Source organism: Pleurodeles waltl, chromosome 12 (genome assembly GCF_031143425.1).
Source record: "Pleurodeles waltl isolate 20211129_DDA chromosome 12, aPleWal1.hap1.20221129, whole genome shotgun sequence".
In the NCBI taxonomy this organism is placed as follows: domain Eukaryota; kingdom Metazoa; phylum Chordata; class Amphibia; order Caudata; family Salamandridae; genus Pleurodeles; species Pleurodeles waltl.
Window position 1 is genome coordinate 669130098 of NC_090451.1, and position 23388 is coordinate 669153485.

At 48.7% G+C, this 23388-nt stretch overlaps 1 protein-coding gene across 3 annotated transcripts in view; it reads left to right on the forward strand.

Annotated features, from left to right (window-relative positions):
* Positions 1-23388, forward strand: part of HORMAD1 (HORMA domain containing 1) — a 326846-nt gene that overhangs the window by 179226 nt on the left and 124232 nt on the right. The gene's annotated exons all lie outside the window — the stretch shown is intronic.

The window sequence follows — 23388 nt, forward strand, 5'->3', positions numbered from 1 at the left end:
AGCGGCAGATGGGGCATACTTAGCTGCACATGGGTACACACATGGAATCTGTGCAAGAAGGTCTTCCTGGCTGAGACTGACTGGTTTAAAACAGGAAGCACAATAGCGCATCCTAAATTTCCCATTCAACGGGAACTCGCTGTTTGGTACCCATACGGATGAAGAAATGGCACGCATGAAGACCGAAGTGGACACCATGAGGGCAGTAGGCCTGGAAAGGAAAAAGGACTTCAGGCGGAGGTATAGGCCTTATGACAGGCGCCCTTTCCAGCAGAGGGTTCAAACCCCTCACTGGTCCCAGAGGCCACAGCAAAGGCAGGGACGTCCTCTTTTTCAGGCTCGTAAGGCCACAAGGGAACGAGGGTCAAGTAGACCTCAACAGTCCACACCAAACGCGCCGGCCAAACAATGAGATCTCGCTTCCCTCGACACTGTACACCACTCCGGTGGGGGGAAGTATCACAGATTATCTTCACAAGTGGCACTCTATCACAAAAGACAAATGGGTGCTCAACATTGTTGAAAATGGCTACTCTCTTCTTTTCAGACAACCTCCACCGCACTTGCCACCAGCCAAATGCAATCCATCTCATCTCAGCCTGCTGCGCAAAGAGGCTCTCGCCTTCTTACGAAAGAAGGCAATAGAAAAGGTTCCACTTGCGCACAGAGGAAAGGGGGTTTACTCCCGTTATTTTCTGGTGGCGAAAAAAAGGTCGAGAGGGCGTTTTCAGACCAATTCTGGACTTACGGCTGCTGAACAAGTACATAAGAAAACAGAAGTTCAGGATGCTGGCTCTTCACCAGATTTTCCCTCAACTACATCAGGGAGACTGGATGTGCTCCATCGACCTGCAGGATGCATATTTTCACATCCCGATAGCTCCCAAGCATTGGAAATTCTTGCGCTTCCAGGTAGCCTCACAGCACTATCAGTTCAGAGTGCTACCATTCGGCCTGAAATCTGCCCCCCGCATCTTCTCAATGTGTGGCAGTGGTAGCGGCACATCTTCGAAAACAAAATATCTTCATCTACCCATACCTAGACGACTGGTTACTGAAAGCTTCCTCTCCGGATCAGGCGAGAAGCCATCGGGACATTGTGCTCAAGGTTTTCGAGTCTCTAGGTCTTCAAGCCAACTACCAAAAGTCCACCTTGATTACAACACAGAACCTCCACTACCTGGGAGCTATACTAAACCCAGAGCTCCAAAGAGTGTATCCTTCGGAGGAACGACTATTATCAATAAAGAGGAAGTGTCAAGACCTGTTAAAATCCGACGCACCTACGGCCCGTCAGGTGACATCTCTGCTGGGCTCCATGGCATCATGCATTTTCATTGTCCCAAATGCCAGGCTGCACATGAGGCCCCTCCAAGAGGCGTTAGATAACAACTGGAGCCAAAGGACAGGTCGCTGGGAGGACTGAGTGCGGCTACCGATAGCGGCACTTCAGTCATTGCAATGGTGGATGCACAGACCTCACCTGTCAGTAGGTGCTCCGTTTCACCAGGTAATTCCATCCGACATTCTGGTAACGGATGCGTCTCTTCAGGGATGGGGGGCTCATCTGGGTCCCCTTCAAGCTCAGGGCCTGTGGTCCGACAACGAAAAGAAGTACCACATCAATCTGCTGGAGCTCAGAGCGGTCCATCTGGCTCTCAAGTCTTTTGCTCCATCGATTCAGGGGAAATCTCTCCTAATACAAACGGACTATACAACCACAATGTATTATTTGAACAGACAAGGGGGAACGAGATCCCTACCCCTATCTCGGGAGTCCCAAACAATCTGGCATTGGCTCCTGGCGAGAGGAATGTTGCTTACAGCGGTTCACCTACCAGGTCAACAAAACATGGAAGCAGATTTCCTGAGCAGACACCTAGAGGACGCCCACGATTGGGTCCTGAACGACGAAGTCGTCGAAGACATCTTCGCTCAATGGGGTCGGCCTCAATTGGATCTCTTCGCAGACGAGGTAAACAGGAAATGCCCAGCCTTCGCGTCCAGGTTCTACCGTCCAGGATCTCGAGGGAATGCCCTGTTGATCGACTGGTCAGGGATATTTCTCTACTCTTTTCCACCGATTCCCCCTCATACCGGCAGTGATCAACAAACTTTACAGATCCAGCACCAGAATGATTCTCATAGCGCCGCAATGGCCCCGTCAATTCTGGTACACAGATCTCCTCAACCTATCGGAACGACCTCACAGGAGGCTGCCGTGCGGACCGGATCTTCTGAGCAGGATGGAGGGCAGGGTTCTGCATCCCAACCTACCCTCTCTGAGCTTGACAGCATGGCTCCTGAATTCCTGCAATATGGGCACCTAGGGCTCTCGCAGGAGTGCATGAACATCTTGAAAGAGTCCAGACGACCTTCCACGCGGCGTTCTTACGCATTTAAGTGGAAGAGGTTCTACATATGGTGCTGTCAACAAGGTCAGAATCCCATACGGGCTCAGGAGGATGTCATATTGTCTTACTTACTTCATCTGGCAAAGTCCGGTCTGCAGGTATCATCTATTAAGGTACATTTGTCTGCCATTACAGCCTATCGTAAGTCACCTTCTCAGGAATCCTTCTTTACGAAACCAGTAGTCAAGGATTTCTTAGAAGGTTTGAAAAAAGTTTTTCCGCCCATTTGGAGACCCTCTCCTCCATGGGAACTGAACATAGTATTGTCAAAACTTATGGGCCCTCCTTTCGAACCTATACACAAAGCCTCTTTGCAACACCTTACGTGGAAGACGGCTTTTTTGGTGGCCATTACTTCCGCGAGGAGGTTCCGTGAAATTCAGGCTTTGTCTTCCAAAGAACCGTACACAGTTTTTCACGACAATAGAGTGGTTCTGCGAACTCACCCATCATTCCTACCGAAGGTGGTGTCAGCATTCCACATCAATCAGACTATCTCTTTACCGACTTTCTTCCCCAATCCGGAGACTCCGGCGGAGAAAGCGTTGCACTCCCTAGATTTGAAAAGAGTTCTGAAATTTTATTTGGATAAAACAAAATTGATTAGACACTCCAACCACTTGTTTGTAAATTATGGTCATTTGAGGACATGAGAGGCAGCATCTAAACGAACAATATCAAGATGGATAGTTTCTTGTATTGTTAATGCTTACCAGTTGGCTAACAAACAACTACTAGTGAGACCTAAAGCGCATTCCACAAGGGGAAAAGTGGCTACTGCTGCCCTCCTTAACAATGTTCCAATATCTGAGATTTGTAAGGCTGCTACAGGAAGTCTGTACATACATTTACTAGACATTACTGTTTGGACTCAGATGCAAGAGCAGATGCCCAAGTGGGGCAGGCCTCTCTGAGAAATGTATTTGCATGATACATATCTCTTCCTGCACTTCTCTTAGACAGTCCGCAGAGTTTAGGGATGGGCTTGCTAATCTATTCAATGTTTATGACTATTGATGAGGATCCCCTCGAAGAGAAGGATAAGTTACTTACCTGTAAATCCTAGTTCTCTTCCAGGGGTATCCTCATCAAAGTCCTAAACAACCCACCCTCCTCCCCAGACGCACGTCTCCTAGAAGTGCAGGACAGACTGTCTTTCGAATCAGTTACACAGATTGTCACCGTAAAAAAGTACTGACCTAACTGTGAACCAACTGTCACCTTTCCTTCACCCCTGAGGCATGGTGGGATACTGGAGGTGCTCAGGGTCTTAAAGGCACGGTGCCAAAGTTTTTATGGTTCTCCTGTGTTAACCTGCATGCAGCCTATTGGCTAAGAATGCTCCATTGTTTTTCAATGTAGTTTTTTCTCTTTTTTTCTCTAGTGATTACTACTGCTTATTTCCCTAAGCCCAGTTTTGGGGGCTTGGGCAGATATTTATTCTCTATTGTAATTTTATAATGATTAAAAAAAAAAAAAAAAAAACTTCATAGAAATAAAGCATTTTAGCCTGTTTTAACATTATAGCCTGCATTGCTGTTTTACACATGTATAATGTGTGTGTATTTTATATATGCTCCGGGGTCCCCGCACAAGGGCGGGAATATTCAATGTTTATGACTTTGATGAGGATACCCCTGGAAGAGAACTAGGATTTACAGGTAAGTAACTTATCCTTAGGCACCACACAGGGAACACATACAGGGCATACATTATGAGCACTGGGGTGCTGACTAGCAGGATCCCAGTGACACACAGGGAAAAACAAACATAATTACAGTAAAAATGGGGGTAACATGACAGACAAGATGGTACTTTGCTACAATGGGAATTGGTTGATTCATGTTCACTTTATAGTACCCATTTGGTGATTTTATTCCTTCAGTGGTTTTGGCCAGTAACAAGACATACTCATTGATCATATGTTAATGTGCACTATGCTTATTCTGGATATTATGTATGTGTGGCAAACCCTGATGTGCTGACAGTTACAAAAAAATAAATAAAAAGATTTTCACAAAGGTTTAATGGTAGAAGATTTGCTGGTAAATATAATCTCCTAGAAGGAGGACAATTATTTGGCTATGTTTAAAGAGTCATTACTGCAAGCCTGGCAGTGTTATTTCTTTGTTCTGACACATGCATATTTACAACTTCTGGACCGGGCACCCCACGCAATTCAGTAGGAAAGTAATTTGGGGTTAAGCAAAGGTTTTAGCGGTCCTCTACCTTACCTTTTCATTTGACAAGGTTGACATTCTGCTTTTTATTAGTCTTTAGAGAGCAGCATGGTTGTTGGAGCTATACCATTTAGGTCCATGGTTAATTTGTATTCAAGATTAACCAAACTGTCACCAGGGGTTTCTACTAATCAGTAAGGCATTTCAAATACTGGTTAGATAAGTCTTTGGATATGATTTGGTCCATTTTCTATGTGAGAAGGTAGTCCAAATCAATAGAATTTGTTACTCCACTGCCTAACTTGCTCTTGCCATAGAGTTTTATTCTATAGCAGTTAGCTGAGGTTAGTCGTAGAAGGTCTTGAAGCTGAAGATTCCACTTCAAAAAACACAGTGAGTAATTAGAGCAATCTAGACAATGGCCACTTATGTGGTGAAGTCTGTGCTGCAAGCATTAGATGGATCAGCAATCCAGATATATCACTCAGAATAAAGGCTTAGTCAGAGGTGATTTGAATATATTGAGTAGATCAAATTTGAATGTAGCAATGCATTCCTTGGGAGCATGATAGATAACTGAACAGACTTGAATGAATCTTAGCAAGGGCCATACAGCTCTTTGAGATAGTCAGTTGAAACGCTCAGGGCATGTTGTGCAGAAATGTTATTAAAGGGCCTGACCTGCTTACCTCAGTGATAACTATGGTATTTATCCAAGACAGAATGTTACACAGAGGTGAGCAAGGGGTGTGAGAGAAGTATTATACCTCCCTTCTAGCTGTTTGGACCTCCTTGTGGCAAATGCAATATGAGCAACACCTTTGAAATCAAGGACACTGTTCTCATATACATTGCAACTTTGGTGCTTAAAACACTATTTTCAAACAGTACAGGTATTGAGCACCAGCGTTTAAGAACATTGAATGGTGCATCTTGGGATATGGAGTTCATTAAAAGGAGAGCTGTTAACTCTTAAATAAAGCGCTTGGATGGTATCCCAAACTGGTGCTTCAGGTCCTTTGTTGTGTTTTATGTGAGTATTTGATGCTTCACCCTCATGCTGAGGCTGCCCTGCAAGAGTCTGGGGCCCCCTCTACGGAGCATGTTGTGCGGAGATATATATATATATATATATATATATATATATATATATATATATATATGTGTCTGGGGGCCCCTCTACGGAGCATGTTGTGCAGATATATATGTGTGTGTGTCAGAACGTGACTACTATAAGTTATCACCTTCGAGTTCTGACGTCACATCACAATGCCTGCTGCCAGATCCAGCAGCCGAGGTGAAAGGCAGGTCAGGTCACATTGAAGCAACTGTTTAAAGCAATGAAAAGGTGACGTTGCTTTTCTTCCTTCTGATCTGTTTTTCACCTTTCCGTAACAAGCAGAGAGACCATGTTTATTTTTTGCACTTATTAGATATTTAGAGAAAAGCTTACTCATTAGATAGAGAAAAGGTAATCTCTGATTTCCATATCCTTATAAAGGAACTCCGCCTTCCCATATATCATGAAAAATGAGGTAGTCATGGTAGCTAGCATTCACCACCTATTCTGAAATATTTCTGTAGGCATGCCAAATTAGTAAAACCATATACAACAGCAGGGTTTTATCTTGGTATTGTAGGCCCTCATCAAAGGTAATTGTGACAAATACCATGTTTGCTATTAAAAGAAAAAGTAAACTTAGAAGCTTATTTTCCTTCACCAAATAGTAAATTTCCATGACAGATTGTCAGTACACATAGACCCTTATTATGAACATGGCGGTAAACACTGCTCTGGCGGCGGTAACAACCGTCAACAGACTGGACCGCCAAATAATGACCCACCTCAAAAACAGGCAGCCTGAAAACCACTCACCGCCAGCAGTGGAGTGCCGACAACGACGGCAGAGTCCGCCCACAGGCTGACGGAAAGGCCCTACCCACTCATCAAATAATGAAGCTCTAGACCGCCGTCAGTTCCAGGGTGGGAACCACCACCATGCAAAGCCAGGCGGAAACAAACCAAACCAAATAAAATAAACACTCACCAGAGGCACACACAACACACCGAAGCAGAATTAGATAGAGAGTTGCAGATCATGCCAGCCCTGCTCCTTGCCATATACCTCCATGACCGAGACCGCTGCCGAAGACGACGACGGTAAGTACCACAACCTACTAAACAAGGGAAGAAAGGGCACAGTTACATACCCACCCCACAACGCCCCACACAACCCTTCACAACAGCACAAGCCATACACCCCACAGCAAGAGGTGCGTACCCGACACAAGGCAAATCCAGCCTGCCCAAAGTACCCACATGTGCCCAACACCCCCAACCAAAACAATGAAGAACCACGGATCCGGAGTGTGCTGAAAACAACACTGGCCACACAAATTTTAATTCAGCTCTATGAACAACAGAAGTGCAACATAAGGCCAATGGCCTGTCCATAGTTCGTAGTCCGATGGGCCAAAATGGCCTCAACTTGACTCCCACAAGTGCAAAGGTACTCCACCTCATAGGGGGCAACAATGGAGCATCCAGGCACCTCAGAGAACAGGGGTGGGTAGTGGTGACTTACAACTGGGGGGGGGGCTTGTCCTTATGTTTTGGAGGTGGAGGGGGCTTGGGGCTGGACCTTGAAGCTGGTGGAGCAGACTTGGCTTGGGGTGCAGCAGATGTTCCAGGGCTGGCACGCGGTCTCTTGCTCACAGGGGAGGTAGCATGGGAATGGCGGACAGGGGCGGCTGTGACGTGGGAGGAGTGGACAGGGCAAGGAGGTGGGCACATTTAGGGACGAGACTGTGTGGGGCAGTGGGTTCGAATAGGTCAACACGGGATAGGAAAAGTTTCTTAGGGGCAATCAGGGTGGACCTGGAGGAAGGTGTGGGAGTGGAGGTAGAGGGAGTGGTCTTGACAGGTGTAGGTGTGCGTGACATGGGTGACGGTGACTGTACAGTATGCTGAGGTGTGGTGGATGTGTGATGGGTGGGTGTCTTGGTGCGTTTGAGTGTTTTGGGAGGAGAGTGGGTGGACACAGTGGGTAAAGAGAGGCTGTCAGTGTACATGGATGTTGTATGTGTGTCTGCAGGTTTAGTGAGTGCTGCATGTGTCAACTAAAGTATGGATGAGTGCAGGTGTGGTGTCTGGGGTCCATGAATGGATGTCTGATTTTGTAGTGACTGCAAGAATAGGGTCAGCAACATTGAATGAGGGTGCAGTGCCTGTGAGTGTGCAGGTAGAGGGTACAAACAGGGAGGTGGAGGATGCAGACACACTGGGTAAAGTGGATGTTGGTGTGTGTGCCTGTGTATGTTGGCTGTGTGTATGCCTGTGGTGGGAAATGTGGTGCTTGTGTTTTGAAGTGTGCTTCTTGTGTGTTGAGATGGGTATCAGAATGTGTGCTTGGGACAGGTGAAGGGAGCGGGGTGCTGGAAGGGGTAGAGGTGGTTGGAGGTGGGACGGAATGACCAGGGACACTGGCTGCCGTCAAAGAGGAGGCCAGAGCCTGAAAAGATCTCTGTAGTCCAGACACAGCACCATGAATGCCATCCAGGTAGGCATTGGTCTGCTGCACCTCTGATGCAAGCCCCTGGATGGCATTGACGATGGTTGTCTGCCCTACAGAGATGGTTCTCAGGAGGTCAATAGCCTCCTCCGTGAGGGCAGCAGGGCTGACTGGGGAAGGGGAGGAGGTGCCTGGGGCGAAGGAGACGCCCACCCTTCTGGGTGAGTGGGCACGGGCAACTCGGTGGGGAGCAAATGGGAGGGCGGTGATGGTATAGGGGGTGGCGGAAGATGATACAGAATAGCTGGGCCCACTAGTGTCTGCCACTGCCAGGGAGCTCCAATTGGAGGAGGTATCAGAGTACTACCTTCAGTGGTATTTGCCTCCCCGTGGTACTCCCCTCGCCCTCCAACCCACTGGTCCCCTTCGTGTCGGACAACTCTGCCTCCGTGGAACCGTGGGCCGCTGTGTCCCCACTCTCCAGTGCCTCAGTTCCCTTGCCAGATGATGCTGATGTTCACAGACAACACAAGAGAACAGGGATGGGGAGACAAAACAGGAGAGACAATTGTAAATAGCTGAATGGAGGTACATAAGTGGCTCACACATACACCCACCCTGCAAATATTCCACCAGGCAGCACCTACCGCTATACACATGTCAATGCCCCGGACTAGTGACCACAACCCTGCCGTAAAGCCATTCCCCACAGCACTGAAGGACCTGAAGTACTACAAACCTGACCCTTACAACACTACTCCCCACGTGGGCCATTATGTATAAGGACATCAGTCAGAGTCCCTGTCACTGGACAGCATACACACCACAACACACTCACACATCCATCAAGAAGGCATACGATGGTTCATGTACTCGCCCCTTTGTGTCTGCTGTGCAGCCTTCAAGCACCCATCCAGGTCCGGAAATGCCACCCCAGAATGCGTTGCATAAGGGGGGTCAGTGCCCGATGGGCACCCATTCCTTGTTGGGAGGACTTCCCCAGCTGGGCCTCGCAGATCTTCCTCGCCCAGCGCCACAGGGCCTCACACCGCTTCCTGCAATGGGTGCTCAGCCGGTTGTAGACCTCCAGGGTCCGCACCTCCCTGGCGATAGCCTGCCACAGTCCCCTCTTCTTGTGGGCGCTGACCTATATGGGACACACAGGTAAAGGAACACAGAGGTCAGACAATGGCCATTACATACAGCTGGCTATACGTCCACTATGGGACGGACATATACAGCAGCAGAACAGGACCTCACACATGCAGAATGTCATGAATCCCATGACTGTACAGTGTGAAACGTGCACACATGTTTACAGCCATCTACCACCATTACACACATCCATGCCCCCCAATCCACCTACTCACTTGTACCTCTGGTCGATAGGGGCAGGACCCCGTCCACGAGCTTTTCCAATTCCACGCTGGTGAAGACCGGGGCCCTTTCCCCTGCCATACATGCCATTTCTATGACCAGAGGAAGGACACAGCAGCACACTCAGTGGAGTACCTGCATGCACTAAATCCGGGAGTCAAGTGAAGTTGGGGTGATGAGTTAGTGTACGCACCGCGGCAGTGAGCACCGTCGCCGCCGATTATGATACGGCAAGAATCCCCGTTGACAACCATGTTAACCAATGAATAGTCGCATGGCGGTGAACACTGCCTTACGCTATTACATCAACCGCTAGCGGTATGAGGTCACTTCCACTTCATTTCTGGATTACAGGGGGCAGACATTTTGGCCTTTGCTACGTAGTTATTAAAAGCTCATATGCCCCATTCAGGCCCTATTGTCCTCAACCCCCATAGGCATGACACAAATATACATTTACTCACCACTACAGTCCTGATGTATCATTAAGGACATGTTATGCCAGTTTTACACCTACTATGCATATGTGTTGTCAAGCTGTATGCCAGCAGTGCTGAATAGGAAACACTGTATGTGTGTTACTTACGTGTTCTCAACTTCTAGGTACAGACCCTTGTGGTAAGGGTGAGCCCCATCGTTGTACAGACCACTTATTGATTTGAAGACCATGGTGGAGCCATGGTTATCAATTACAGACTCAACTGTGCTACTATTCATGAACTTTGTGCACTACTGGATCCGCACGGAGGCCGGCTAATCGGAATCAGAATGCCATCCCAACTGAAGTGCAGGTGCTCTCTGCACTCCATTTCCTGGCCATGTGCTCATTTCAAGTGACAGTGGGCATGAGTGCAGGTTTTTCACAGCCCATGTTTAGCATTATACTGTCCAGATTCCTGAATGCATTTGTACGACACCTGCAGTCCTATGTGAGGTTTCCCCAAAAGTGCTGACCTCCCTACCATCAAGTCAGACTTTTATGCCTGTGCCAACATTCCCCATGTGATGGGTGCCATTGATGGCACCCACATTGCTCTCATCCCCCCACGAGTAAGTGAACAGGTGACAGGTGCACAGAAAGAGGAAGAACTTTCACTCCATGTACATTCAATTGGTGAGTACTGCAGACCAGTACATCTCACATGTGAATGCCATGTTCCCTGGATCAGTCCATGATTCCTTTGTGCTGAGGAACAGCAGTGTGCCACACAAGATGGAACAACTACAAGGGGACAGAGGATGGATCACAGATAAGTGTGTCTGACACTTCTTGGCACATAACAGACAGACAGGCTGTCTGCCACTGAGGCTTGTCAGTGACAGCCAGAATCACCAAAAAAAAGGGGGCAAAACAGGACTAACCCAACATGTGTTGGCTCCTGACACTAGTGAGGAATCCTAGGACAGATGCAGAGAGGAATTACAATGAGGCCAGTGGACGTACTAGGAGGGTGATAGAGTGCACAATAGGTCTCCTGAAGGTTAAATTCTGTTGCCTTCATATCTCTGGGGGATCCCTGGCCTATGAGTCTGAGAAGGTGTGTAGAATAGTGGTGGGCTGCTGCATGTTGTACAACGTGGCTGTGCGGAAATCTATCCCCCTCTGGGAGGAGGTGGGTGCTGTATATCCAGACCAACTTCCTCAGGGAGGGGATGAAAGTGATGGTGATGATGAGGAGGGGGATGATGTACATTCCAGGAACCAACTGATACAACTTTACTTCCAGTAGATATGTGGGACTATTCGATTATGTTGCTGTCTGTGCAGCATACTGTCAGCGTGCCTTCTCCTCTTTGGGGTGTTGGGTCTATAGACATTGTCACTGTGACCAGGTTTGCATGGGCCATGTAACATTATGCACAAATTGTTTGACAATTCTGTTGGCACAACCACATGATACTCCAGTATTGGACCTTTCATAGATTAACATGCTTGAATCATTCCCCGTCGTCGAGATGGGAGCACCCGGTACAATTACACAAGTAGTGTTGAAACATATTAATACAAGGGCCCCAGGCCTCTTCAATTTAATGGTCTATCGTAGTCATTTTAAGAAAAGGACCAAACTTGAGCATCCACCAATCAGACGACACCACCCTCTAGAATCCTCCTGAGAGAAGCTCCAGCACCTCAGATTTTCTACTGCACGTCGTGCTAAGGAGTCTCCTCAGAGCTCTGCTTTTCCTTCACACCTTTGGAATACCTTGAAACCATTTTTTCTCTGCCGAACCTTGTTTTGACTGATTGGGGTTAACACCTACAACATGTCTGACAAGAAGAAGAAGGGTTTATTCAGAAATTGCAAAACTTGAGGTAAGAAAAGACTACATTCTGAAGACCCTCATCAGGATTGCATATACTGCCTCTATCCAGACCACTCAGCCAAGGACTGTAAGGTTTGTCGTACCATTTCCTCTAAAACGCTTAAGGATAGAGAAGGCAGATTACTAATTTGGCTGCAGAAACTTAAGTACAGAGATAATACAGTCTCTGCTTCTGATAGTGATGACTCTTCAACATCCAAAAAGTCATCAAAAAGGGTGAGATCAGACACAAGATCTCCTTCCCAACAACCAAGAAAAGCCCACAAAAAGACTGCTTCAGGGTCTTACAAGGGCCGCAGCCCCTCTACTTCACCTCATAAATTTTCCAGGAAAGGGGAGAGAGGTCATGCCAGCAGTTCTGAAAGGCATAAGAAATCATCCTCTACCACCATCTGTGCCGTTCAAAAGGTCTTCATCTACTTCTGCAGCTAAGAATGTACCGTCGACGACGGATTCATCGTTGACGAGACCGTCTGTGAGTGTTTTCCCATCGTCGAAGATTTCCACTGTTCCATCGTCGACGACAGTTATGACGACAACATCATCGTCAACGAGTGCCCCACCGTCAACGAGAGCAACGTCGACGACATCATCGTTGATGAAGATCTGCTTTACCATCGTCGACGGTAGACTCTTCGGTAAGGCTGTCGACGATCAAGATCTCCATGCGGTCGCCGTCGATGACTCCAACATCGACGAAAACTATATCTGCACTGTCGACCACAACGTAGATGAGGGAAAAACAACATAAAAAAACAAGATAGACTTACTCCAAAGCACACCGTTTGTAAGGTGACCCCTCTCATTCCAGCTCACTTGTTAGAGGGGGATGAAGAGTCAGATGACGAGGGTTCTTCTGATGGATACAACTACCTGTGGATTCCTCACCTGATGAATACTCCCATGGCGCCAGCATTTGACGGAAATCTTCTTACTAGTCTCTGCACGTCGACGAGGACGTCACTCTAGCCCACGCGACGCCGTCTGACGTCATACAGGCAATAAGAAGTCCTCGCCGACGTGCCGATGACAGTTCCCTTTTTTCCGTGCATTCGAAACGGTTATCTTCGAGGGAGTTACTGTTACCTTCGTGGTTACAGTGTATTGTCTGCTGCGTAGTCTTCTCTGCGGTAACAATGTCTCAGAGGAAGTCGGGTTTCAAGCCCTGTCGAGAGTGTGGGGGCAAGATGTCAGTTACAGATCCTCACTCCGACTGTCTATGGTGTTTGAGCTCCGACCACGACGTCTCGACTTGCGATTCATGTCAACACATGAATCCGAAGGCCCTCAAAGAGCGCGAGGCCAAGTTATTCATGGCAAAGTCAAAGAAGAAGGAGAAACATCATAAGAAGTCTTCTTCGCCAAGGTCTCACCGGCGTCATCGAGACTCCCGGCGCCGTAGAGACTCACGACGTCACTCCAGCAAGGAGTCTCGTTCGAGGTCACCTTCGGCTCGGCGTCGGAGGACTTGGGAGGTCAGCCCCACGGTCACGCCGCATCCATCGACGCCGTTGCCCTCTCCGGCGTCACCGACTTCACCTGGTCAGGCGTCAGTGATTGAGGTGGTGCAGCCTCTTGTGTTTTCTCCGGCGTCGCAGACGTCGAGGCCGGCGTCGGGGTCGCCCTCGATCCAGGCACCCCAGTATCCGGCTTTTCCCACTCCTGGAGCCGATAGTACCGCGTTTCTTAATGCGATGTATACCATCTTTCAGCAGATGGCTCCAGGAGCTGCTCCGGCTGGTCCTTCGGGGCCCTTGGCCTTTTCGTTGGGTGATCCTGCGCCTCTTCGGCCGGCACCCTTTATGCCCTTTCTCCCTTTTGGGAATATGGGCTCGGCGCCGGTGCCGGCGTCGGTGGCCGCTCCGGTGGCTTCGGATGTTTCGGCCCCGGAGGTTGCCCCTCCGTCGAAGTCAGGATTTTGCCCTGTGACTCCGGTTGGTCCATCGGCTCCAAGACCTCGTCCTCCGGCTCCTGCCTCGGCGCCGAAGCTGCCTGTGGCGCCGGACGCGGCGTCAGATGCTTCTGGAGATCGGCGCCGTTCTTCGACGTCGGCGGAGGCCATGTCGACTCCGCGTATCGAGGAGAGACTTCATTCGAGGAGGCGTGCTCTCCGTCTTTTAGAAGAGCAAGAGTACCAGCGAGTCCTAGAGGAGGGAGAGATTGAGGACTCTGGAGACGGACTGCATGGTCTGGATACAGCCAGTGGGCTGGACACTTCCCCTGAGTGGGACCTTTCATCTCCAGGGGAATATACGGAGGAGGCTGCTTCCTTTCATGCTGTGGTGAGGAAGGCAGCGAGCTTTTTGGACCTGCCTTTGCCGGTGGCAGAGGCAAAGCAGAATTTGCTGACAGAGGTATTGCATCCGGCCTCTGCTGCAGCTGAGCCTCTCTTGCCATTTAATGAGGCTTTGCTGGATCCGGTGTTGGAGGTGTGGAAGAAGCCGGTGTCTTCCTCGGCCGTTCATAGGGCTGTGGCCAGGAGGTATCGAGCTGCACCATCTGACCCTGGCTTTCTCTCTAGACACCCTACGCCGGAGAGCTTGGTGGTGCAAGCCTCCTGTTCCTCAAAGTCAGCGCCTGGTTCCTTCCCGACGGTGCCTGGAGACAGAGACTCCAAGAAACTGGATGCGCAGTCCAAGAAAATATTTTCGTCATGCAGTTTGGCGTTGAAGGCCACCAACGCCACGTGCATTCTGGGGAGGTACATCCATGCGCTGATGGATGATATTTCGTCTTCATTCACGGAGCTTCCCCAGGGTCTTTTGGATGTGGTCTCGGACGCCCAGGCTGCCGCGACCCAGATTATCCAGTCTGGGCTGGACACGACCGACTCGGTGGCCAGGGCGATGGGCACGGCTGTGGTGGCAAGAAGACAGGCCTGGCTCCGAAACTCAGGGTTCTCTGCGGATGTGCAGTCGACCCTGCTGGACCTCCCGTTTGATGGGGACAGACTGTTTGGAGCCAAGGCAGATTCAGCCTTGGAACGATTTAAGGAGAGCAGAGCCACAGCCAAATCGTTAGGACTGCAAGCTCCTTCTTCCTCTGCCTCTTCTAGAATTTTCAGGAGGTTTCGGGGATTTGGGCGTGGCTCTTATTCCTCTTCCTTTCGGGGGAGGTTCCAGCAACCCGCCTCTTCCCTCCCCTATAGGTCATTTAGAGGGAGGGGGAGGGGTGGGGTCCGTACCAGAGGAGCCTCTCAACAGCACTCTGCCTCTTCCTCGTCCTCTGGAGGGGTGCAGCAGGGGAAGCAGCCTTAGGCTTCCACCGTTTCCCACTCACTCCTCTCCTGTAGGGGGAAGATTACAGCGTTTTCTCCACAAGTGGAAGTCTATCACAACGGACACTTGGGTTCTCGGCATTGTGGGAAAAGGCTACACCCTTCCCTTTCGGGAGTTCCCGCCCCTCATCCCGCCCCGCCCATCTTATTGTTCAGAAGAACACCTCCTGTTGCTAGAACAGGAGGTTCAAGTCCTCCTTTCAAAGGGCGCGGTAGAGTTGGTCCCAGAGCAGGAAAAAGGTCGAGGTTGTTACTCAAGATACTTCCTGATTCCCAAAAAGGATGGTCAGTTGAGACCAATCCTGGATCTGAGGATCTTGAATTGGTTCCTCAAACAGGAAAAGTTCAAGATGCTGACCCTAGCACAGGTGCTTTTGGCGTTGAACAAGGAAGATTGGATGGTGTCTGTCGACTTGCAGGATGCTTACTTTCATATCCCGATACTCAAGTCGCACAGGAAGTATCTCCGGTTTGTGGTAGGGTCGCAGCACTATCAGTTTGCGGTCCTCCCGTTTGGTCTTACTTCAGCACCTCGAGTCTTCACAAAGGTGATGTCAGTGGTTGCGGCGGAGCTCAGAAGGAAGGGGATAGCAGTATTCCCTTACTTGGACGACTGGTTGATCAAAGCCAAGTCCCCGGAGCTTGTGTCGCATCATCTGCAGTCAACAACCCAGTTGTTGTTCGACCTGGGCTTTTCGGTGAACGTGCCCAAATCTCACCTGGAGCCCTCTCAGCGCCTCCTGTTCATAGGGGCAGTACTGGATACAACATTGAGTCGAGCCTTTCCTCCGCCTCAGCGGATTCAAGATATTCAGGAATTGGTTCCAATGTTTCGAAATGGAGCGGTAGTTCCAGTCCTCAAGGTCCTTCGTCTGCTCGGTCTGTTCGCCTCCTGCATTCTGTTGGTCACGCATGCTCGCTGGCACATGAGGGCTCTTCAGTGGTGCCTCCGAAGGCAGTGGTCTCAACACAAGGGAGATTTAGAAGGTACTGTCAAGATCTCCAGAGATGCTGCTGTGGAATTGAAGTGGTGGATTGCGGGCAACAATCTTTCACAGGGGAAGCCGTTCGCGCAGTCGCCACCAGTGGCCACGGTAATAACGGATGCCTCCACCCTAGGATGGGGAGCTCATCTGGGGGATCTGGAGATCAAAGGGCTTTGGTCTCCAGAGGAACAGGTGTTTCATATCAATCTGTTGGAGTTACGGGCTGTACGTTTGGCTCTCAAGGCCTTCCTCCCATCCCTTCGTGGTCAGTCGGTACAGGTCCTGACGGACAATACTACCACGATGTGGTACATAAACAAACAGGGAGGAGTAGGGTCGTACCTTCTCTGCAGAGAAGCTCTTCGGCTATGGTCCTGGGCAAAGGACCATCAGATTTGCTTGGTGGCAAATCATCTGGCCGGGGTCTTGAATGTACGTGCGGACAGTCTCAGTCGCCAATTCTCGGCAGACCACGAGTGGCGTCTCCATCCAGATCAAGTCTGTTTAATCTTCCAGATGTGGGGGTTTCCTCGGATAGATCTGTTTGCCACTCGGGAGAACGCGCATTGCCCGTTATTCTGCAGCCTCCAGTATCCGATGCAGGGAGCGTTGGGGGACGCGTTTCAGATAACCTGGTGCGACCAGTTGCTTTACGCGTTTCCCCCCATACCCTTGATTCCTCGAGTGTTGAGGAAAATTCGCCAAGACCGGGCCCAAGTCATCTTAATAGCTCCGGATTGGCCAAGGAGGGTATGGTACTCCGACCTTCTCCAACTCTCACTGTGCCCTCCGCTCCGTCTCCCTCTCAGGGCAGACCTCCTCTCGCAGTCGCAGGGGCAGGTTTTACACCCCAACCTCCAGAGTCTGCACCTACATGCTTGGAGATTGAACGGGGCAACCTGAGTTCCTTCTCTCTCCCGCCTGATGTAGTGGATGTTATCTTAGCGGCCAGGCGACACTCCACTAAATCTATCTACGCTAATAGGTGGTCTAAATTTGTTATGTGGTGTGGAGAGAGACAGATTGATCCCTTACATGCTCATCTGTCACATGTTTTGTCTTTTGCACTGTCTCTAGCGCAGAAAGGTTGTGCAGTAGCTACCATTAAGGGTTATTTGTCGGCCTTGTCAGCCTTCATTTGTCTTCCAGACCAACCATCGTTATTTAAATCCCCTATTGTTCTCAGATTCTTGAAAGGTCTTCTGAATCAATATCCTCCAAAACCATTCGTTATGCCTCAATGGGATTTGTCCTTGGTCCTGACTTTCCTTATGGGGTCCCCTTTTGAGCCTATGCATTCTTGCCCCTTAAGGTATTTGGTTATTAAAACAGTATTCCTGGTAGCTATAACATCTGCAAGGAGAGTGAGTGAGTTGCAGGCCTTATCGGTTAAACCCCCTTATATAACGTTTTATGGGGATAAGGTGGTGTTGAGGACCAAGGCTGCTTTCCATCCGAAGGTTGTTTCACCCTTCCATTTGGCTCAGACAATCACTTTGTCCACGTTTTATCCTCCGCCTCATCCTTCAAAGGAGGAAGAAAGACTACATCGCCTGGACCCAAAAAGGGCGTTGAGCTTCTATATCGACAGAATGAAGGATATCAGGCTGGAGGATCAGCTGTTTGTCGGATACGTGGGCAAGAGGAGAGGAAAGGCAGTCCACAAGAGAACACTCTCCAGGTGGGTTGTTCTTTGCATTAAAATCTGTTACTCTTTGGCAAAGAAGGATCCGCCTGAGGGCATTAGAGCTCACTCCACCAGAGCTAAGTCGGCCTCTTCGGCCTTGGCCAGGGGTGTTCCTGTGGTCGACATCTGCAAGGCCGCAACTTGGTCGTCCCTTCACACTTTTGTGAAACATTACTGTTTGGACTCTGAGGTCAGAAGGGACGGTCATTTTGCACGGTCAGTGCTGCAGGATTTCTTGGTTTGACCATTTAGGCACCCACCGCCGGGCGTGGTACTGCTTTGGGACTCTATTCATCAGGTGAGGAATCCACAGGTAGTTGTATCCATCAGAAGAACGAGTTACTTACCTTCGGTAACAACTTTTCTGGTGGATACATTAGCTACCTGTGGATTCCTCACGGTCCCACCCGCCTCCCCGTTGCCTTTTTGGTCTCTCCAAGCAATCCTTGAGTGTGCTCCTTTTGGTCTTCAAAGTTGCAATACATTTTGCATGTATGATATTTGTATATATGTGTATATTTATATATAAATCTATATATATATTGGGTATATACATGATTCGTATGTATAAATATATTTATTTGTTTAAAAAAAAAAAAACAAAAAAAAAAAAAGGTTATATTAAATCTACAGCTATTTTATTGCAATGTTGTGTGATTTACAATATTAAGAGATGTTGCTTTGCTCTTTCATTGCATTGGGTTATTATTATTCTCATGCACGTAAAAAATGTTGGTACTGTCATCGGCACGTCGGCGAGGACTTCTTATTGCCTGTATGACGTCAGACGGCGTCGCGTGGGCTAGAGTGACGTCCTCGTCGACGTGCAGAGACTAGTAAGAAGATTTCCGTCAAATGCTGGCGCCATGGGAGTATTCATCAGGTGAGGAATCCACAGGTAGCTAATGTATCCACCAGAAAAGTCGTTACCGAAGGTAAGTAACTCGTTCATTTGGAACAGCCCATAGCCCTTCTCAATTGACCGTCAAATATCAGGACCAAGACGAATTTGATAAAACTTATGACCCTCAGTGCTATGGAGGAGATCAACAATATCAGGAAGGGGCATACATTCCAACCTCGTTGCTATCTGACCTCCGTGCTATGCTGGCTGATTACAGTAGGCGTTTTCCTCCTCAAGGGGAGCAACCTCCTCCATCGCCCGTCTCCGGGGTTACTACTCCACGTCAGAGACCGACCTCTTTGCTGCTAACAAGTGTAGCCATATGACTTTACCTCAGGACACTGACATGTCGGAAGGGGATCAGGAAGAAGGGGAGCTCCTTGACACTCATTCGGAGTGGGATGAATAAATCATTCCGGCTCCTTCTTCTCCTTCCCAATCAAAGGTGGATTCCCCTCCGGAAAACATCGGGGGATTTCATAATCTTCTGGAGAGAGCAGCTAAACGTTTAGCTTTACCAATGCCGTTAAAGCAAACAGATTGCTTTCCATATGATTTTAAACAGCCGTTCCAGAAATCTGTACGCTCTATTCCACTGGTCAGCTACTTATGGGAAGAAGGGTTAAAAGTAATGCACAGCCCCGCTACTGTCACAGTAGTACTGCTCCTACTAGACAAGAAATACAAGGCACCAGAGGATACCCCAGCATGTCTAATTGGTCATCCTCATCCGGACTCAGTGGTGGCCCAGGCGGCACAGAGGAAGTCCAAGAATCCGTTTGCTCCGATTTCTGCACCTCCAGACACAGAGGGTAGACGGCTAGACAATATTTGAAAGTGGTTCTCGTCGATGGCTAGCCTAGTGATAAGAGCTGCTAACTCCCTAGCGGTGTTAGCCAGGTACGACAGACATCTATGGGCAGACATCGCCCGCATATAGACCAGTGGCCGGAAGATGGAAGATCAGAGGCAAGGAATACGTTGCAGGAAGGTCAGCGCACATCAGCAGAACTCATAGGCTGTGCAATGGACATAGCCATGACTGCATTTCGCCAGCTCACAGGTGTGGCTGTACTTAGGAGGCAAGGCTGGCTAAAGGCTACATCATTCCGGCCTGAGGTACAGAATAAGATTTTAGACCTACCTTTCGATCGCCAAGCATTATTTGGTAAGCATATTGATGAGGCTTTACAATCTATCAAATCCGACACGGATACTGCACGTTCGTTAGGGACTCTCCAGTTCCGGAAGCCCTCCCTTCGAGCTAGAGGACGTGGACTACCTTCATATAGAGGAGGCTATCAGCAATATAGACACTTAAGCTATCCTTCCTCCTCTCAGCAGTTCCGTCAATACTACCCACGAAGATAACCACCACAAGCAGCTTATGGTAGATCTAGCACCAGGGGATGCTCACCTCGCCCTGCTAAGGACTCAGCTCGTAGAGCCTGATGCATCCAGGGCTCCGGCTACATCCAACCTTCCTCCTCTGGTTTTAGGCGGAAGGATATCCCTGTTTCTCAAGCAATGGCAAGTCATCACATCAGACAAGTGGGTCCTCCAATTGGTGAAACAGGGCCACACTCTGGAGTTTATCCAACCACCTCCCTCCAATCCTCCTTGCAGGGTCCCATCAATGTATCCAGAACAGCTCAAGATGGAGATCAACAAGATGCTCCTCAAAGGAGCTATAGAGAAAGTACCTCTGTTGCAGCGAGTAAGAGGGTTTTATTCCAAGTTCTCTCTCATTCACAAGAAGTGAAAGGACTGGAGGCCGATCCTCGACCTAAGAGAACTAAACGTCTGCTTAAAAAAGCAGTCGTTCCGCATGATAAGCCTACAGGATGTCGTCCTGCGACTGAACCAGGGGGATTTCATGTCTACACTAGACCTAAAAGACGCACATTTCCACATTCCCATCCACCCAAACCACAGACAGTACCTGAGATTCATGGTAGCCGGAGGCCATTTTCAATTTCATGTCCTCCCTTTTGGCCTAAAGTCAGCTCCCAGGATATTGACCAAATGCCTAGTGCCAATTGCAGCTTTCCTCAGGAGGAGAAAACACCAGATATTCCCATATCTCGACTATTGGCTGATAAAAGCAAACACCTACGCAGGAGCGCGCATGTCAACAAGAAGGTGCGTTTCCTTACTCAACAGTTTAGGCCTCACCATCAACTGGGAGAAGTCCTAACCTCTACCATCACGCAGTATCACCTTTTTAGGGGCAAACCTGGACACTCAATCCACTATGGCGTGTCCCACAGTAGAGAGACAACAGAAGTTACTGACTGTAGCAAAGTCAATACAGAGAAGAAACTCTGTTTCAGTTCGCCTTTTCAAATCCTTGTTGGGCATGATGTTGTCATGCATACCTCTGGTTCCTCTCTGCAGACTAAAAATGCGACCGCTACATGAGCAACCCAACTTTCAATGGCTCCAGATTTTGGGAAGCTTCAAAGATGGGATAAGTATAACCACAGCAATGGTCAAAGCTCTGGCATGGTGGTCACAAAAGCAGCATCTGTCTGTCGGCCTTTCCTTTCTACATCGTCCGGCTTTGTGGACTATCACTACAGACTCCTCTCTGGAGGGCTGGGGAGCCGTTTTACAAGATCTGCAAGTAAGTGGCAAGTGGCCACTAGAGTTGAGGGTGATGCACATCAATCTGCTAGAGCTCAGAGCAGTTTATCTCTCTTTGCAGGCTTCTTCCGAAGATAGTGGGATCAGACGAAGTAATAAGAACAGACAACACCACTACAGTGCATTACCTCAACAAAGAAGGAGGCACAAAATCTCTCACCCCCTCCAGGGAAGCGCACAAAATTTAGAATTGGGCCTCACAGCAAGGCATCAGACTCACATCGGTCCATCTGCCGGGGATAGACAACAAGATAGCGGACTCACTCAGCAGACAAAGATCGAGCTGCCACGAACGGGAGCTGGACCAGTCCACCATGGATGACATTTTTTCCCAGTGGTTAATGCCAACAATCGATCTGTTTGCCAGCAAGTGGAACGCCAAATGCCAGTACTTCGCAAGCTGGCATCACCAAAAGGGACCTTGGGGTAATGCGTTTTCCATAGCTTGGTCAGGCATCTTTGCTTACGCCTTTCCTCCAATTCCATTGATCCCAAGAGTCCTCACGAAGATGAAGGCAGAGCCATGCACCCTGATATTGATAGCTCTTCTTCTATCAAGGAATCCTCACATTCCGCTGAAACCGTCACTGCACTTACTAACAATGAACAAAGGGCAAATATCGCACCCGGATCCTCACTCGATGCGATTGTCAGCATGGCTCCTGAGCACAGGGAGTTTGCACATCTGAATATCCCACAGGAATGTAGGGACATTTTGTCCAGAGCTAGAGCAGATAGCACTAATAAGGCTTACTCTTGCAAATGGAAAAGATTTTGTTTCTGGTGTCACCAGCGGAAAATTGATCCACTATCCTTACCAACGGAACAATTGTTGCCTTATTGATTGCATTTAGCGCAATCAGGGCTGGTGCATTCCTCTATAACGGTGCATCTGGCGGCAATAGCATCATACAGGAGCTCCGACTCCTCTCCTTCGCTGTATTCCTCTAGATTAATCAAACGTTTTTTTAAAGGACTTTTCAGGGTCTTTCCTCCACTCAGGCCTCTTCCTCCCTCTTGGAACCTGAATATTGTTCTAGCAAAGTTGATGAGGCATCCGTTTGAACCGATCCATCGAGCTTCTCTGAAATTCCTTTCTTGAAAGGTTGCTTTACTGGTGGCTCTCACATCAGCCAGACGGGTCAGTGAGATACAGGCCCTCTCTATACAGGAGCCATTCTTGCAGATCAAACAAGACAAAATACTGCTCCGCACAAACCCGCATTTCATCCTGAAGGTCCCTTCGGATTTCCACATGAACGAGCCATTAGTTTTTAAAACCTTTTTTACACACCCATCTACTCCTGAGGAAAGAGCATTGCGCTCCTTAGACATTAAGAGATGTGTTAAATTCTACCTGGACAGAACTAAGTCCTTTCGCCTCTCCAATAAATTGTTCGTAGCTTACAGTGCACCCAGACTAGGTCAACCACTCTCCAAGCAGAGTATAGCCAGATGGATCTCCTCAGCCATTCGATTCTGCCATCAAGCAGCGCGTAAACCACTGCATTAATCGGTCCGTGCTTACTCTACGCAGGCAGTCTCTGTAAAGGGAGAGAAGTAAGGATTGGGTTACCAGACGATATTTCGTTAGAAGTATTGCTTTATATATGTATTGTATACGCAGGTGTTTTGTGACATACATGACTACAATATTTCAATGTGCATAAGTACTGCTCGCTACTCTGATTCAAGCATATTAATCTATGAAAGTTCCAATACTGGAGTAAGAAAATAAGTTACTTACCTGTAACTGTAGTTCTCCAGTATTGGAATCTTTCATAGATTCACATGCGACCCACCCGCCTCCCCGGAGAAAAAAAAAGGATATAGATATATATCTTCTCTTCTCCTTCTCCTCCCCCCCCAATCCTAATGCACTTGTGCTTGGAAAATCTGAGGTGCTGGAGCTTCTCTCAGGAGGATTCTAGAGGGTGGTGTTGTCTGATTGGTGGATGCTCAAGTTTGGTCCTTTTTCTTAAAATGACTATGATAGACTATTAAATTGAAGAGGCCTAGGGCCCTTGTGTTAATATATTTCAACACTACTTGTGTAATTGTACCGGGGGCTCCCATCTCG